At 34.7% G+C, this 14957-nt stretch overlaps 1 protein-coding gene across 1 annotated transcript in view; it reads right to left on the bottom strand.

Moving 5' to 3' along the window:
• LOC118200683 (igLON family member 5-like) overlaps positions 1-14957 on the bottom strand; it is a 324052-nt gene that overhangs the window by 256585 nt on the left and 52510 nt on the right. The gene's annotated exons all lie outside the window — the stretch shown is intronic.

The raw sequence follows: 14957 nt of genomic DNA, 5'->3' as shown, positions 1-14957 counted from the left end.
GCGCAGTGGCCGACCACCTGCACTTAACGACCGAGACCAGCGACGTCTGCGTAGAGTTGTTAATGCTCACAGACAAGCAACACTGCGTCAAATAACCGCAGAAATCAATGTGGGACGTACGAGGGACGTGTCCGATAGGACAGTGCAGCGAAATTTGTCTTCCTTGGGGTATGCCAGCAGAAGACCGACTCGAGTGCCTTTACTAACAGCACGACATCGTCTGCAGCGACTCTCGTGGGCTCGTGAGCATATCGGTTGGTCCCTAAACGAATGGAAAACCGTGGCTTGGTCAGATGAGTCACGATTTCAGTTGGTAAGAGCTGATGGTAGGGTTCGAGTGTGGCGCAGACCCCACGAAGCCATGGACCCAAGTTGTCAACAAGGCACTATTTAAGCTGGTGGTGGTTCCATAATGGTCTGGGCTGTTTTTACAAGACATGGACTCGGTCCTCTGGTGCAACTGAACCGATAATTGACTGGAAATGGATACCTTCACCTAATTGGAGATCACTTACAGCCATTCATGGACTTCGTACTCAAACAACGATGGGATTTTTATGGATGACAATGCGCCATGTCACCGGGCCACAATTGTTCGCGATTGGTTAGAAGAACATTCTGGACAATTCCAGCGAATGATCTGGCCACCTAGATCGCCTGACATGAATCCCATCGAACATTTATGGGACATCATCGAGAGGTCAGTTCGTGCCCAAAACCCTGCACCGTCAACACTTTCACAATTATGGACGTCTATAGAGGCAGCATGGCTCAATATTCCTGCAGGGGACTTCCAACGACTTGTTGAGTCCATGCCATGTCGAGTTGCTGCACTTCGCCGGGCAAAAGGAGGACCAACAAAATATTAGAAGGTATCACTTGACTTTTGTCACTTCAGTGTGTATTACATTCTTAGCCATTAAATTCTGGAAGATTAAAATTACTATTCGTCATTTTTTTCTTTTCGTTCCCTTTCTTTTCATTTCTTCTACCTCCTTTATTTCAGGTATACGTCTACGATAAATTCGGTATTTAATAACTAGATTAATTCTTGTATACGTTCAGTTTTATTTTCTACAGAGTTGAGACCCACAAGTGGTTGAATGATATACGCTTTAAACGCTGGTAGTTCGATCGGGGTCAAATCCCAGAGAATGACTGGCTGTATGGAAGTTTTATGTGGTTTTTTCATCTAATCGATGACATGAATGCAAGTCAATTTCCTTCAGACAGAAATTCATCCTTCTCTTTAAACAGTTACCCCTTTGCTATAGCCTAAATATTCGATTCTATGGAGCTAATTACGGTAACTCACAATTCCCTCCTCTGTATCAGAAATGTGTCGGTTCCTTGTGTGTATGTTACAGAGTACTCGTTATGGGTAACTCCGATAATGCAATATATTTCACACATGTTCAGTGGTCCCGGTGGATTGATCATAACCTTCATAAACTTTGCCCAAATCAATTTTTTCTGCCATTTCTGCCACCATAAATCCATTATATCTTCAGACATAGAATAAACACGTCTATGCAACCAGCCGATTGCGCAGATGAAAATCGAAACTAGAGGGAGCAACCTAGTGTCCCGTAGAGTTTAGCTGCTTGGTCACTGATGTTTTTAATATTGAAATAAGTCATGCACGAGCCTAAAGCATTAATATAATAAATGGACACATAATCAAATATCGCAATATTAAATAACTTCCTTCAATGATTCGGCAGAACGTTTATTCTGCTTATATAAAATATTATTACATAGGACTCTAACATTTTTTGTGCTACTTTTGAAACGTTTTTAATGATTTCTTTTACTCATTCATTTTATTCATAGAATTGGAGTGCGAGATTATATATGTCATAAGAAAATAACATACGCAGAGATGTTTATTTATTTAGTTAATTAATTACGCCGAATGCTGTGAGAGTTCTATCTACCTAAGGTGAAAATGCCCTCATAACGGATGTTTTGAAGAAAGAAGTAATGGTATTCGATGAGCAAATCTATGACAACGCTCACGGAGTTACATTCTCCAGGTTTCGAACACAGTCGAACTATCAGTGGTTGTTGGTCTGATCTACTCGTGCTTTATAAAGTTAGCTCATCATTACTAAATATAGCTCGCTATGTGAAAGGATTAAAGATCACTAAAAACTTCATTAATTAGATAGAACAAATTATTTAGTTAATTACGCCAAAACAAGAAAGGTTTTCTGCTTAAAGAGAGGAGTGTCTTCGTAGGGAGCTTTCTTGTATTTATATTACACTTGAAGAAAACCTAAAAAACGTCAGTGAAGTCAACCCTTTCACTTAAGTTCGAACTACCAGAGTTGAGCAGTGTTACCAGAGATCGTTACCAGTGATGGGCTCGTAATATATACCTGAGTGCAAAACTTAAGTAATTTTTGATTTGGACAATAATTCTGTAAAAAACCAACCAGAAGATACGAAATCCATACTATAGTGGCTACATGAAATTCATGTTATATACATTCGTACTATATACTATAGGAGACATAAAATTTCTACTACACTACTTAAATGATGAAGAAGTTATAATAGAACAAAATTGAACAGGATACATAGATTACGGGACGAACAGAAAAAGGATTTAATGACAAAATGGCGTTGGTGCAAAACATGTCAAACCAAAAGTAAAATCAACAAACCAAAAGAACCATAGTAAGAGATATGACCTCCTCCTAACTGTAAAGGTTACCTTGCACCCTCTGTCGATACTCGACACCAAATTATCTAACAGTTCTTAAGGGTAAGATTTCCCGTTCTTAAAGAGCATGTACTTCAGTTGCCTGGTGTTCTCAGGAGGTTAAAATTGTGTCCTCAAATATCTTCCTAAAGTATCCTACACATGTTCAATATAATTTATATCAAGGAAGCAAGTTGCCCAGTCCATTCTCTGGATATCATCATTTTCCAGGATTCCCTCAACAGCATGTGTTCTGTGCATTGTCATCCAAAACCAAAGTCTGGACCAATGCCACCTCGGAGAAGATATGTATAGGGAAAGATAACTTCATCACAGTAACGATCTCTGGTGAATAAGCCTGTATCGAACATGTGGAGCTCTCTATCCGTGCATCATGATACCTGCCCATAAAGCACACTAGGACCATCCCAACGGTCTCTTTCCTTAATCTTGGTGAAATGAAATCGTGTCCCTTCATTTCTCCGTACTAACTGAAGCCGAGAATCGTTTCTCAGATTGAAACGACTCTAATCGGTAAGAATGACTACGACTTGACTAAACAATGACGAGGTATCCAGTTTTGTGATTACTACACCACTGTAAACGATGCCGCTGATGGGTGCTGTCAATGGTATGCAGAGTTTATGATGGTTAAGTTATCAGTTCCAAACTGCTGGGCTACAAACGTCAAGCTATGCCTCTTCTTAATCTTGACAATCATTATACCATGTGTAAAAGCTGCCTTGATATTTTCTTGTGGCCATACTGTGTGTACAGTCTCACTTCTACTTGCATAAATATACTAGAAATTCACCTTCCTTTATTCTTTTTAATTTGCCTTTCAACGAGTGCGCTGACTACTCGTGTTTTGCGTACTTTTACGTACCATCTGCGTCATGGGCCTGATATTTAAATTTGCATCACTCTTCTACTGATTTAGCGTTTCATTGTACTAATCGAAAATAGTGAATAGTTAGAATAATTTATTGATATCTATTTATCTACAATATATTGCACAATTCTTTCATTGTACTTACATTTCTTAAATGTGAAAACCGTTTTATGTAAATTTTCTCAAAACATGTAAAAGAAATTGTAGTATTTCATACCTATGTATGAAAAACGCATATTGAGGTGTTTAAATATAAAACTCGCTTTCTTCGTTGATCCGTTGTCTTCAAGAAAACTGAATATTTTGATGTGCATAATTATACTATAAACGAATTTCATCAATCATATTATAAATCCACCATCGGCAAAATCGAAACGAGCATTTTGGTTCTTGGAATAAACGTACTATCATATTTGCGCTACAGTGACCCTTAAAAACCGATTTAATTTCACTTTTAAGATTCAGCCGTAAGCCGTATACTCACCGTAAAGCTGTTTCCGGAAATCCCACACAAAAGTTGCATTGTAAGGGTCTTTTGATCCTCTCGTCGAAAGGAATTTCAACAGATTTCACGACAGTATTAAGCTCCACTAAAATGGAGTATGTCCGTGTGGCGAAAGTAATAGATTTTTAGAAGCACTCAAGTATGATTGAAGCGCACGTCGTCCATCATTTTAGAGCTTAAAGTCAGCAGACGAAAGTACCGGAGAGAATGAAGAGAAAAAAATATTTCGAAAAGACACCGAAAACGTGAGGTGGACGGAGCACGAGAAAGAGAGAGAGTACGAGAAAAATTGAAAAAAGAAAAGCGAAATATTTTAGCAAAATGGCAGTTTGTCACCGGCAACGGAATTTCAGGATCATGATTGATTTCTTGTTCCCTAAAAAGAAATTAAATATCGCTGGCTATAAATTTTACGCCGGAATTATTTTTAGGTCATTTCTTTGGCAGCGGAAAGCGAAAGAAAAGCAGGCAGGTAAATTAATTGGCCCTAATGCTATAATGTGCGGAAATTAGAAATCAATGAAGAGTTGATAAGTTAACACAAATTGAAGCTAGCACTGCATTTAAGCTGATGAAATAAATATTTTATCAGCTGAAAGCGTATATCTCATTGCGCAGAAGCATATTCTTGCAGACATGATAAAAAAGTTTTGTACAACATTGTTACCTATAAATTTATATGAATTAGCTAAGTTATCTGTGGATGGGTTTACCCAAAATATAACCGAGAAATTTAATATATTGTTGCGTGTTTCTTTTCTGACACCAGTTGTCATCTTATTTTCTTCCTTCACATTCGTACAGGGTTCGTGTGGATTTGGAGTGAATAACGACGACATTTGATGAAGTATCGAAACACACTTTATTTAGCCAGTACTAATCAGGACAGATGCAGAACACGTTTTTACAGTCGTCGATGAATTACTATAAACACGTTGACACTGATCAGCGACACAGCCTCCAGGTTATCAGGCTATCACGGTGGAGACAGCTTCACGGCAAAGCACTAGAGTACAGCTCCCGACTCTGCTTGGTCGTTCTCGGAACTCTACGTTCTCTTGAGACTCTCCACGCTACAACTCGCGATGCACTCGACGACTCACTGAGCACAGCTCCCGACTCTTCGGCAGTCGTTCCCGGAGCTAAGCACGCTCTCTCGACGATGCACTAACCGCGATACACTACGAGACTCTTTCGGTGCACTCGATGACCCACTCGTCATTCGCTGCCCGGCTGTCTATTCCATCGACTCCGCACGGACTGACTGACTCTCTCGCACTCTAGACGAGGGACACTGACTCGCCCTCTCGATGAAGCACACACACACTGACCAGCAGTGTTTATATAGCTTTCGGCTTGTGTTCAAGAACATTCTGGGCTAAACCGGTAAGAATTCGTTCCAGAAGGTTCTCCATCCGTTCATAGTATATAGCCAATTATGTTGCCAAAAGGGCGGTTTCTCGCCAAATGTGGCAACCCTGCCTCCCCTTGTAATTTTATGGCAACCCTAAACATGTTTTGTGGGGAAGCCATCTTACCGCGCCTGTACAATTCGTAACAATATTTATTGCAATGTTGCAGATCAAGAGGAAATTAAATAATACAAACAATAAGTCCTGAATAATAAATAATAAATGTGAAAATTATCAACTTAATAACAATAGAAAATTATTATGATAAATAGGTTTGTGCTATAAATAGACAGTGACCGCTAGGATAAAAATAAACATAAAAACGTAAGCTTCCAAATTATAACCTCACATTGTTGGTAGAAGAAAAATAGAAAAAGAATATATGCCGGAACCGGAATTCGAACCACGGATCTTCCATGTGACAGATAAACATGTTGATTACTTACACCACGAAGTCATGCAAAAGGAAATGCATGACTTCGTGGTCATGCAATTCATTACATTCTCTTCTAATTTAGGAACGACTGAGGAGAGACACGAGGCCTAGTTGATCAGAAGAGTTATCCTGCAATACATTTTAGTTAGAGGGTCATTATAAAGACGAATACATTCTCTGAGCAGAACAAATGAAATATTAACTGTGCCGTCACAGGGATTTGAGCCATCAAACTGTCACTTGCATGCTGAAATTTGCTAACAACCTACATCATAAAAGTACGTATGGAAACATGTTAATTTCTTACTGTGAACAAAATGGGCCATGTAAGAACATTATATACATTTTTTTTTTATAAACCAGGGTGATCGAAAACGAATTCTGTAATTATTTCACCTACTTCATGTGCCTCGTACCTTTATAGGTTTTTACCACCCACGTACGGTTCCGCCAGTAAGGGTCTTTGCTGAACATTTTCAACGAAGTTTGTTTTACATTCACAACTCACTCGCATTTACAGAATTTTAAATTGTGGTAAGCATTGTGTGCAGTAATAATTATCATGTACCTTTTATACTAGCGTTATGATTTTAAACTTAGCGGCTAAATTTATTATGAGATTAGAGCTATTACAAGGGTAAGATTGGTGATATTCTTTGCGTATTTCTATACATGTTTCTGTTGTACTTGATATAATTACTTGATTATAAACATTACAAATTCCGAATGGAATAACGATTACCCTATACTGTGACATTTCTATGGCGAGAAAATTATTAGTAGATAATGTGATGTTCACTGACTTCAACATCGTATTCCAACTTCATTATTATCTAGAAAGTAACATTTTGGAATATTTTTTAGGTACTTCACAATTGAGAAAAAATTAATGTCACGTCTAACGCAACAGATAGTTACTTTATAGTATAACTTTTAGATGTTTATTGTTTTTACATGTACACTGCTCAAAAGAAAATTGGGACAGTTCTATATCTCTCGTTCTACTGGGCCGATTGACGAAATTCAACTTGAGTTTTTTAGTCTCCAAAGCGCGACTTAAGATATATCTTAGATTTATATATAGCGCTGTTCTAACATATGTATTTTGACAAAAATCGGACTTTTTCTGAAATAACATAGCAATTGTTTTACATATTTCGATTCTACGACTCAAATTATGTCTAAACATTAAATTTTGCAAAATTTAGCGCGAAATTTACGGAGAAATTCAATATTTTCTTTTGGCGGTTTTTTTCAGTTTGCGCCAAGAATAGTTCACTTGGCGAACTTCTTAATATATGGCAACCTATTTCCTTTCCCTTCCACTGTGCATGAGAGGAAAAAAAGCCACTCGTTCCTACTTTCAAATAATTTTAACAAAATGCCTAAACCTCATTAGACGTTATTATCGCTTTGAATAAATACATCAAATTTCAAAACGCGCCAATATATAAATTCATATATAACTTCGGAAATTTTGAATAAAAAGTTCTAATATTTTGCAGGTATACTTAGAAATAGACTTATTATGATTTAAGATGATGGCAAAAATTTTACAGGTTATAATTCAAATTTTTTCCAAACATTTATAAAAATTATTTAAAAATACAAATTTAAAAAATAAATCATAAAAAAATAGGTGAATGTTATTTGGAATGAACCTAACTTTTAACTGTGGAAGAAGGAATCAAGTAAGTGTAATAAAAAAAGAGACATTAATAAATACATACCAAATTTAATTAACATCGAGGAGCTAAAATTTCGAGAGCTAATTGTTTAAAAACTACTCGCACGATTTTTACAAAACTTAACAGTTTGGCATAATGTAAGTCGTAAAATCGAAATATGGAAAAACGTTCGCATGTCATTTCAGAAAAAGTCAGATTTTGTGTCAAAATACCTATAGTAGAACAATGCTATATATAAATCTAATACATATCCTTTCGAGATATGGAAAACGCAATTTGAATTTCGTCAATCGAACCAGTAGATATAGAACTGTCTTTTTTTTTCTTTTTTTTTTTTTCGAGTAGTGTACGTTAGATTTTGCTGCAAAACTAATCCTATGGATTGGCAATAAAATTACTTCTTAACATACTGAACTGCAATCATGTATCAATTTCTCTCTTTTCTTAATTTTGTTTCAATAATTCACACCTGCATTTTCTAAATGACAATCGCGGATTTTAATTTCTTTCTTTTTGCTAAAAAAGAATCAAAATATTTATAAGAAGACTTGCTGATTTGTTTCTTCCAACGCCCTTTTATTAAAATTCATAATTCACATTTATTTAATTTTTATATCTTATTTTTGCACGCAGAAGGTGTTCTCAGTATGTTAAGAACCGATTTGGTTTTCTAAATAGAAGTGTTACACTAGCGAATATTTATGATCATAAAGAATTATATTGTGATTTTTTGAAGGATTTGCACTTTTCACATTGCGAAAACACATTGCACATTTCATACTGTCGGTGATATTGTTCAAAAATTAAGGCCTATGAAAGATCAGAATACAAGATCTTTTTTTTAATTCATGGATTAGCAAGTAATTCTTTTTTTAAGAAATTTTGTACATGTAGCGCAGCTCGACAGTCGTTAAAGAACAGATGGTTTTTTTATGGTCGTTAAAGAACAGATGATTAAAGAGCAGATGAACAGATGGTTATCCCGCAGTATTGACAATCAGGCGTGAAAAAAGCATTATGCAAAGTGCTGTTATGTAAATTTTATCATCCGTTTAAAAAATCGATTGCAAATGTATGTTAATTGGAAATAAACATTAAGCTGATACGCTAAAATTTCATCAGGGTTTTCGAGATTATACCGTATTTATGTTCTGAGAATTGGGCCATTTACACAGGAAATCCTCTGCTACATCATTTTGTGGTGTGGAATCATGGAAAATGTGAATGAAAGGTGTTGTAGGCGCTCTATTACTAAAGTAGTGACAATAATAAGTATCTAAACTGCGTCATCTCCTGTTAGAAATATGGTGGCAAATCAGAGAAAGAGTCCTTAAATATATGTAGTGATGACTGTGGAATGATCATATTAGAAGAAAATTATCATTAAGTTTTGTCTCAACGTAAACAAACGGAAACGCAGTAAGTGCACATATTGCTGCAGCATTTTCAAAGTGTCCCAAAACCTACATTTCTGCTCAAATCTCTCAGTTCGATTAAATTTTATTGGCTTATGTTCATGAAACTGCTAAGTTGCTGTAGAGCATTATCGATGTGCAATCGGAAGTGATCTGTGGGAATGTTCTGAGAAGAATCTTAGTTCACTGTTAAAAGCAATTTTGGTAATTAAATTGGGTGACGATACGATAGTAAGGAACACTTTACCGCAGCGAAAATGTCCAAGAAGATAGTCGTCGTATATTATGAATGTGCTGAGAGGTATGGCAAAAATCATGCACGAGGTATGAACACTGCTGCATACTTTTGCATCGTGATTTCGGTTGGTAGAAACGTAATGCTAAAGAAAGATTGTTCTTCTCTTCCATGAAACAGTACCCCGACGATTTGCGTTTAGAAGATAATTCTCGCTGGCACATGAAACATATGAAAATTGCCCTTCATAATTACAATGCCACCCGCATGGCTTGCATATTTTCCTGTTCTTATCTCATTAAGCATACCGACGCCACTCTCGATAGACGCATAACGTAGAAAAGATCACCACCCTAAAATGCGCATGAATTTCAAATTGCCTTGTAAAAAGACTGGGAAAGTATCCCTATGATGGTTCTGAACTTTCCTGAGGGGAACCTGCCTAATCAATGCAGAGCCGTGTACTGGAGTTCTAGAAGCCCATGTTACCTGCTGATACTGTGCGATCGGTTGTCAAACACTTCAGAGTTTGCGTGTTCTAGGATTACTCAATATTATTATAGAAAATGTGATCTTTCCGTTATAGTACACTTTCTGTTTGTGCGAAATCTGTACACCACTCCAATTTAAACAAGACACTTTTAGTTAACTTACTGTAGATTTGTTATGATTTATTTCCTGATATAGTTTTTAGGATTAGTTAGGTTATAAATTCTTCGCATCTCAAAAGTTGTTACAGTGTAGTATATCTTGAACAGTAATATCAGTTACAAGACGTATGATTAATCAAAATTAAAATAAATTATAAATGAAATGACGAATTATAAGAAATATATGAAAATCAACTAAATGTTGTTGAATTAATTAGACACGCCATTTTATCGTAACATTTCATTGCGGAGATACTGAAATAAATTACTGGACATTTTCATACATTCCATCTTATTTAAAGAAAATGAGAAATGTTTTGTCAATGGATGCATTTCCAATAATGAATAATGCATAAATCAGCGTTTCCTTTCTAGTAAATTTAAAGAAGTACTGTATTATAAACCTTTTGTTTTTGACATTGATCTGAACAAAAAGCAAAAAAGCAGTTAGAATACAGTAAAAAGGAAGAAAATTTAAATTTGCGTTTCGAAGAAATATATGTACTTTAAGCATCTTAGAAACGTATGATATACTACAAACACTTTTAAGAAGAAGCTTATGCACGCCAATGCTTTTATGGAAATACTGGCTAGAAAAACTAAATAACATCGAAACAAATCCTCAATTTCTGGATACTTTACATAGCTAAACATGCACAGGATGAACGCAAGCATCCTTAATGTAAAGGAATTCAGAAGCAAGGAAGCGATGTCATCTCTACAGCTGAAAAATTTCAACACTGCTATAAAATTTAAGAAAGTTTGCATATTTGAGTTTTTTTTTTTTTTTTTTTTTTTTAAACTTTTGCAGATTTAATTGAGAAGCAAATGTGAATCCGCTGAGTTAGTTTATATCGTCCACGATCCAAATAATTTTAGGCACAAAGGTGTTAAAAAGACGTGCTTGAAACACATTAGAATATTTTCTCAATCATACATCCTTCTTAAATAGCTTATCCTTTTGATCTTCTTTCATCTGGTAAAAAACAAATATTCCTAATACCGTTTTTTTTTTTTCATCGCGGCTGCGGATTTACCTCTAAATCTTCTACATTTACATTGACGCTTACATCAAAAATAAGCTTCAGGAGCAAAGCCTTCTAATATAATGTCTATAAAAGAATTATTTCGTTCTATGTTTTACATCAAAAACAACCTTTTTTCCCTGAAAATTAAGCATATTTGCAACACTGTACAATATGTATCAGAGATGTGATTTTTTTTAACTGCTTCAAATTTCTATCTGTATTTATATCAGAAATAAACCAGGCAATAAATAAATTATGTAAAATTATGCAGATTACGTTATTCTTTATATATCAGTCTTCTTTCAAATTTTATTTTTAAATCAAAAACATTCTTTCCTGAATTACTAGAGTAAGCACTAATTTTTATTCAAAATAAGAACTGAAATTTTACCTCGGGTGTCTGCTGGTTTGTATTATAACAAATTTCGGTTTCTATGCTTCGGAATATTTAAACGTTCTACATAATTACAGAATATGTATAACAATTAAATATTAAAAATAAAGAATTTACTGTAAAACGAGAACAAAAAAGTAGGTCAAAATTGAACTTATTTCATTTTTTTAAGTTTATTTTGAAACAATAAGCATAAGGTCATTAATTTCTACGTCAACAGCAGTCCAGTTTTCAACAGGATAGTATTGTTTCATCTCTTTCCGTCAGCCTGCTCCGTCGTTTTAATTAAGATTTCATTTTTACAAGCACTTAAACAGGCTAATAGCGAAAGATGCCAAATAGTATTTCCATTACCGTGTGCTAGCGAAATTCGGAAAAGAAGTGGAGAAAAACAGCTTGGAAACAGGTGTCCTCTTTAGACTCTTCATCATTTCTACTCGTTGTGCTTAATAATGAATGTCTTTGTTGATTGCAACATATTTTTGCCATGAAATAAGTTTAGTACCCTTTCTGTCAAAAGCATGTTCGTGTTATGAACTAAATTTTCTTATCCCATTTTTCATTTCTCCGTGGCCACAAACTAAAATTGAGTACACATTTAATGATAATCATTGAACATAATTTAAATGTAACAAATCGTATGTTTTAAGCCCCTTTTCAGGCAAGGCATACAATTTAATTTAATAATCATTGAACATAATTTAAATGTAACAAATCGTATGTTTTAAGCCCCTTTTCAGGCAAGGCATACAATTTAATTTAATAATCATTGAACATAATTTAAATGTAACAAATCGTATGTTTTAAGCCCCTTTTCAGGCAAGGCATACAATTTAATTTAATAATCATTGAACATAATTTAAATGTAACAAATCGTATGTTTTAAGCCCCTTTTCAGGCAAGGCATACAATTTAATTAGTTAGAATAATTGCTATCAGAAAGCTCTTTTCACAATTTTGAGTGAGTTCCGATTTGTATACTTCACTATTCCACTTCACTGCATCGACAAATCCGAGTCATGCTACAAGGCAAAAGAATGAAAATAAAAAACGGAACTTAGTAAACTGGTTTACCGTTAAAACAAAGCATCTCTTTGAAGCATCTGTTTGTAGAAGAGTGGAATTTTTGTGAACTAAACGCACCTTTAATTATATACATACAACCGATCTAAATCTTAAATTTTCTCTCTGGGGACATTGGATATCCAGATCATTATATAATAGAATGCACCTAAACGAAACATTACAATATTAAATTCCTGCAGCTACTGTCATTTTGTTAAAAGACTCCTTATTAAACAAGGACACCTTAGTCATATTTTTTTAAATAATACTTTCTGCATTGGGAAAAGATATTTTTCACCCGCTTAAAAACATGTATTACATTGTATCAAATTTCCTGCAGCTAATGTAACTTCTTTCAAAATATTCATTATTAAGCAAAGTTATCTCATCCTCAATATTCGTAAAATTATGAATCTACTTTCTATGAAAAGATATTTGCCATACCGCTTAAAATATGAATATGATAGTAACATATTTATTTCTTGTTTTAGATTTCATTATATTATTCATAAGCTTACACATAATAATTTTATTTTATGTCTATAAAGTACTTAAAACCTAGATGTTTACTTATGAGGCTTAATTAAGACGTTATGATTATCTGTATGACCAGTTGTATGAATGTTTGATCGAACTTCATGGACTTTATGTTTTATTTTTATTTTTTCTATTTATTTTTCTTTCAAAATTTATATTTTTGGATGTTCAAAATTTATATTTTTGGCTTATGTACTGAAACGTGGAAAATCTATTCAATTTGGTTACTTTTATATCAAAGCAATATAAATCTAGTTAATGATGAACGTGACACATTACCTGTTAACCGTTGGGGAAGACAAGCTGTCACCATTCATCGTCAACTGAACTGAACTGTATCATCGTTTCGTCAAACGTAATGCAACTGCTTAGTTATAAGAAAACATAAATGTTAGGGAATGTGTTAATCCAATTATTATCTCTTTCGCAATCTCACAACTTTAAAATGAATTAATCAACTATCGAAAACGTATAAATGCGAGATAAGCCTATGAAACCTTGTAAATCCGTTAAAGAGAAATCCAGTATAAAAAATGCAACAGTAACACACGCGGCGAATATAAATAAAATACTAAATTTCCGTTAAAACAGAAAGACAATACGTCATTGTATTAGAAAAATTCAGTGGAAGGTGCACCACTTAACCCAGGAAGTTAAAAGCCATCAACAAAGAACCTGGGCATTTCAGAAGACTTGCTTTTTTCTAAATTAAGCTTGTAAGGTATTTCTCCCACTTTCTTCGCGTGCTTTTATGGTGTAGTGGTTCTGCACGCTGTAACGGTATTCCAGAGGTCCGTGGTTCGATTCCGCGAAGGCGTAGATAATTTTTCATCTTGCCTGCTTCCAAAAATACCTAACGTGTCTACAGGCTTTATGAATGACCTTGTTGAGGAAACTTTAGTAAATGATAAAGTAATTACCTATTTGAAGAGCAAATCTTCTAAACTGTGTGACTAAAAAAATAAAAATATTTTTCTGAAATGCATTATAGAATTACGTTTGAAAAACAAATTTAATATTAAATAAATGCAGTTAAAAATTGCACGTTTATTTTAGGAAAACCATTTGGAAAATGTAAAGGAAAGAGCAGTAAAGTATTTTGAACCATAGGGAGCCACGAGAAATTATATGTTTTCTAAACGTTTCGCATTTCTACCTAGCTTGTTTATTTCCTGCTAATCTCAGTCTACGTTAAAACTAGTGAGCTAAGCATTTAAAGTTAAGATGAGGAACACTTTGATATTAAAAGAAAACTTTAAAACCATTTGATGTCCCAACAGGTTACTGACTTCTATCTATAATAACATGTTTTTCGGACCATGATAGTCGTATACGTAAACCTTACGGATAATTTCTTTTATCTGTACACATATAAAATTGAATATTATTGAATGCTACAGTTTCATAGCTATCTCCTTAAATAACGGAACCAAAAAAACAGGAAAGCATACAATTAAATTCCAATAAGAAATTAATGTAATTTTTTTCAGAAAAAATAAATAGTTAAAAAAGTGTTGGAGTGTTATTTATAGATAAACCTAGATTTTTTTAACATGAAATTGAATCATTGATCATCAAAATGGCTAAAAGACGGAGATAACTCAGTAATCACTTAACAGGAAGCTCAGGGACAACCGAAAATCTCTGAGCTAAACTAGGCTCCTACAGCCTCATGTTTATAACTTCTTTAAAGAGGGAGAGCAAGCACTTCTGGATCTTTTCCTTGCGTTATAAGGCACTTCTCCCGCCTTCCTAGCGTGCCTTCCTGGTGTAGTGGTTCTGCACGGTGGGCCGGTATTCCAGAGGTCCGGGTTTCGATTCCCGGCGAAGGCGTTACTAATTTTTCATCTTTTTTCTTGGCGTTACTAATTTTTCATCTTGCTCCAAGAAAGTACCTAATGTCTCTACAAATGGCGCCCGAACTAAAAGGGTGTTGGATGATGATTCTTCTCACCCAGGATTTGGCGATTGCATCCCCTAAAAACCCCAGTCG

This window comes from Stegodyphus dumicola, chromosome 10 (genome assembly GCF_044657685.1).
Source record: "Stegodyphus dumicola isolate Sdum_Otavi_A_Nest chromosome 10, ASM4465768v1".
Taxonomy (NCBI): Eukaryota; Metazoa; Arthropoda; class Arachnida; order Araneae; family Eresidae; genus Stegodyphus; species Stegodyphus dumicola.
This window is presented reverse-complemented; position numbering and strand designations above follow the sequence as displayed.